The sequence below is a fragment of the Lipotes vexillifer genome, unplaced genomic scaffold (assembly GCF_000442215.2).
Source record: "Lipotes vexillifer unplaced genomic scaffold, Lipotes_vexillifer_v1.1 scaffold97, whole genome shotgun sequence".
In the NCBI taxonomy this organism is placed as follows: Eukaryota; Metazoa; Chordata; class Mammalia; order Artiodactyla; family Lipotidae; genus Lipotes; species Lipotes vexillifer.
The window spans coordinates 1,609,206-1,613,912 of NW_006775688.1; positions in this window are offsets into that span (position 1 = coordinate 1,609,206).

Genomic DNA, 4,707 nt, shown 5'->3' on the forward strand with positions numbered 1-4,707 from the left:
TTTTTTTTTGCGGTATATGGGCCTCTCACTGTTGTGGCCTCTCCCGTTGCGGAGCACAGGCTCCGGACGCGCAGGCTCAGTGGCCATGGCTCACGGGCCCAGCTGCTCCACGGCATGCGGGATCCTCCCAGACCGGGGCACTAACCCGCGTCTCCTGCATCGGCAGGCGGACTCTCAACCACTGCGCCACCAGGGAAGCCCCCCAGGATGTGTATTTTTAATAAGTAGCCACAGATGACTGTCAGGCTGGCAAGTATAGGAATGCTGCTGTAGAATGACTGGCCAGTGACATGATTGCTGGTGGTGGTGGTGGCGACAGTAATGGGGTTGGGTAGTGATTAGGGAGGTTTGAATGATCCAGAGAGTGACTTGGGTCAAGGGCCCATCTTTGGCTCTCTAACATCCCCTTCAGGTATGAGAGTGTGTGTCCAACCATTCCCATGGTGTTTGAGAAAGCAAAGCCAAGCCAGTCTGGAGAGAGTGAATAGTGCAAAAGTGAACAGTGAAGCTCTTGGACAGACACCAGTAATGCCAGATGAACTGCCATGGGACCCTCGGTAAAGGAAAGAGCAGCTGCTTATCGTAACAGCTGTTCCTGGTTTTCTCTTGTAGCCTGGCTGAAGTTCCTACCAATATCTTTCCCACAAATTGCCTCTGTTCTTTAAGGCTGTCTGGGTAGGTTGGTAACCCAAGTGGCCTTAGTCAAAACAATGCCCTGCCACCAGGTGCTGGCCATTTAGTGACCCGTGACTAAGCTGCGCCTCCCTACGCTCCTCTGGGCCTCTGGGCCAGACTCTGCAGTCAGATTCATTCTCTCAGAGCCTATTCTGCCTTCTTAAGGGGCTCATGCTGGGTCAGAGCTTCTCCTCAGCAACCCCAGTCTAGCGATGACAAACTGACATGCTTTGTGCACAAGTCTTATCTGTGGCAAGTAAAACAGTAATGCTTCAATCTCATATTTTATTGACAGACATGGCTACTGGGTTGAAAAATCTACTTGTTGTAAAGATGTTCTCTTGGGCTACTCATCCCCTCTCCATGGTGGTCTCCTTCCTCCCAGCAAAGCTGGATAATACTTCTCTCAGTCTGCTGCCTACCCAGTGATGGGAAGGCAACCTACAGTCAGAGCAGGGTCTGCCCTCTCTCTGTCTTCATGGCCACATGGGTTCTGTACTTTTGTCCCCAACAACTTTGGGTGTGGGCCCAGCCCTTCGTGACAATACTGCTTTTTCCTTTCTCTTCTTGGAGTATCAGCTGTGACCTCAGAGGGTGGTAGTAGGGCTTTGCAATGAGGACGACTCTGATACCACTGTCATCTAGTTTGTTTCATGACGTTCCAGCCAGCAAACATTTAATGATGAGGGCTTCTTCCTGGCGAGATATTATAGTAGGCTCAGAGGGGCATCCAAGATAAGTAGGATAAAGTACAAGCCAGAAAGAAATTCAGGTGAGGAGAGCAGTGACATTCCAGTGGATGACACATGCAAGGGTCAACCATGCTATGAAAATATTAGAGTCAGGATATGAAGGAGAGAAATAATGTGGAAATTTTTTCATTGTGATGTATGTATTTATATCTTTATCTACAGAAATCTGAAATGTCAGGAAAAAGCAATGATAATGTGCATTGTATTAAGTGCTGTGTTGTCAGCTCATCTAAGCCAATTTGGTCATTCACAACTGTTGGGTTCTTTGGGCAAATAATGGTGACCTCCAATGCTAAAGGTAGAGGAAGTATCTAGGTCTCATTCCCAAGAAACTTGCTACCAAGTGGTCCATTACAAAGAAAGCAAATCCTGCAACACACACCCAAACATTTATCAGCACACAGACACAAGGAGTCGTACAATGTGCTCTTATTGGCTCCCTGCCTTGGTCCCGCTGCTAGGCCCCCTGTATGACAATTTCACTAGTGGCAGATACAGATATATTATCTTGGGGGGATCAGCTAGCCATCGAGTCAGAATCCGACAGTAAATCCTCTGGTTAGAGATGGGACACAGGACCAAATGGGACTTCTAGGCTGGGGCATCACACTGAGAGGTATTAGGATGCCGAGTGGGACAGATTCATGCACAGGTGAAGATGTCTGTACCTTGCTAGTCACAATTGGACACTACTCAAATTGTCTTTGAAAATTATTTCTAACTCCACTAAATGCTACTGAATAACCCCTTCCCTGCTGATGGAGATAGAGATAATGGAAGCACTCAGAGTACTCTGGAGTGTGGACTCCTCAGTGTGACTTTTAAAATCTAACTAAGCACGTCTGGACAGTTTATTCCAGATTAGGATGTTAATCACATACCCCTAGCATGTAGAGTAAAACCAACACACACACACACACACACACACACACACACACACACACACACACATTTATATCACAGTACTAAGCTAAAGTATTTTCAAGTAAATTTTAGACATCGTCCAAGTGGACAATGTAACAAATCTTCAATTGAGTTATCATAATAGTCTCAACAAGAAGACTAAATGAGAATGACTAAGTTCACACTTAGTGAAAAATAAATACAGTTAATTACTAGTTAATTTGAATAAGCTTATCTTAACAGACAGAAGAACAAATAATACACGCTTTATTTCTGATATTCAACTCTAATTCCATTAAGGAAAATCACATCTGACCTGCCTCTGTCCGGATCCTCATCCTTCGTCATCCAGGTTTGCTCATTTATTCATTGTTTTCCATCTGACAGCATTTACTGAGTCTCTGCACCATGACTGGACTGGGGTTATAAAGATGAATACAAATAGTCCCTGTCCTCCAGGAGCCCACAATCCAGTGGAGAAAGCTGACTATTAAACAGGAGCCACAAGTAGTAATTCTAAGTCACAGATTCAAGATAGCAAGAATTATTACTATCTTTTCTACAACGACATTAAATTTCTATCTTGGTCTCTCATTATGCTTATAGTGAGAAGTTTACCCCTAGCCAGTTCAGAACGATAGACAATTCAAGGTTTTCCCCTTGCCCTTCGTCCTCAGGACTACATTTAGACTCCATTGGCTCCACATCAGTGGGAGGAACACCATTGTCTAACATTTGTGGGCATCTGCTCTGGGGTCTGGGCTCACATCTGACTTTCAGTGACCAATTCATGCAGGACACACTGTACCCTCCCACTCCCCGCTGAAAGTCCCCTTCAGAGCCACCGACTCACTCCCAGCTCCTTCGGTTCCCTTCTTGGATATGGGAAGTGAAACCCTTAGAAGCTCTCGTCCCCTATGTTTAAAATGCATAACCAACAAGGACCTGCTGTACAGCACAGGGAACTCTGCTCAATGTGAGGTGGCAGCCTGGATGGGAGGGGAGTCTGGGGGAGAATGGATGCATGTGTATGTATGGCCGAGTCGCCTTGCTGCGCACCTGAAACTACCACAACGTTGTTAGTTGGCTATGCTCCAATATAAAACAAAAGGTTAAAAAAGAAAAAAAAGAGAGAAAAAAAAAAGCTCTCCCCGCTTCCTGGGCCACTCTTACCCACCCTCAGAGTCACTCGCCAGTTGCTTACTCACTCTTGCTTCTGCTTCCTTTTTCTCTGGCGCCAGTCTGTAAAATCTTCCAAATCAGAATGAACTTTGTACTGTAAAACATTCCTGACCTAGGCTTTTGATCTTTTAAAATATTCTCCTTTAAACAATGAACGGCCAACTTGAGTCTACTTGGGGAAACTCAAAAAGCTAATATTAACTGACTTCCTGCTCTTTGAATTTTTCACTTAGCAGCCTTACCCTGAAGGGTAGTGAGTAGAGACTGCCCATCTGATCTAAATGGAAGCAGAAATAGAGACGCAGATGTAGAGAACAAACGTATGGACACCAAGGGGGGAAAGTGGCGGGGGTGGTGGGATGAATTGGGAGATTGGGATTGACATATATACACTAATATGTATAAAATAGATAACTGATAAGAACCTGCTGTATAAAAAATAAATAAAATTCTAAAATTCACAAACAAAAAAGAAAATACTAGAGAAAGAAGTATAGGGTTTTTTTTCCTAAACGCTTTCTCTCTATATTGGCAATTTCGGTAGAGTGGGCACAGTAAAGGTTTTGACTGAGTGGACCCATAGGATGTCATGAGCACACAAGAGAGGGGCACTGGAGGCTAACTGGGAGGTTCCAGGAAGGCCTTGTGGGGGAAGAAATTAGCGAAGTGGATAAGTGAGTTCAAGAGGCAGAGAAAGTAGCACAACAAAGAGCTATGGCCAGAACGGAGAATATGTCATATTTGGGGATCTGTAGCAATTTAGTGTGGCTGGCATAAAATTTATGGTAGGATGGGAGCCTGGTAAAATATGGGATTGAACTGGTAAACTGGGCTCAGATAATGAAAAGCAATGGAAAGACACAGAAGGATTTTTTGTAAAGGAGAGTGACATTATCAGATTTACACTGTACAGAGGTCAATCTACCATTGGTGAGAATTGACTAAGAGGCAGGTAAACCAGTTAAAATGAGCTTTCAGGAACCAAGGAAGAGATTTTGAGGCTCTGATTTGATATAATGGCAAGAGAGGATGGAGAGAAAGAAGACAATGGAGACATAATTAGGAGATAGAATAGATGGGATTTAGCAATGGATTGGACATGTGTGAATAAGGAAGACGTAAGAATAATTCCCGTGTTTTTAGCGGATGATGGTGTCGTTGTCCACAACAAAGAGTGTAAGGGAAAGGGCTGATG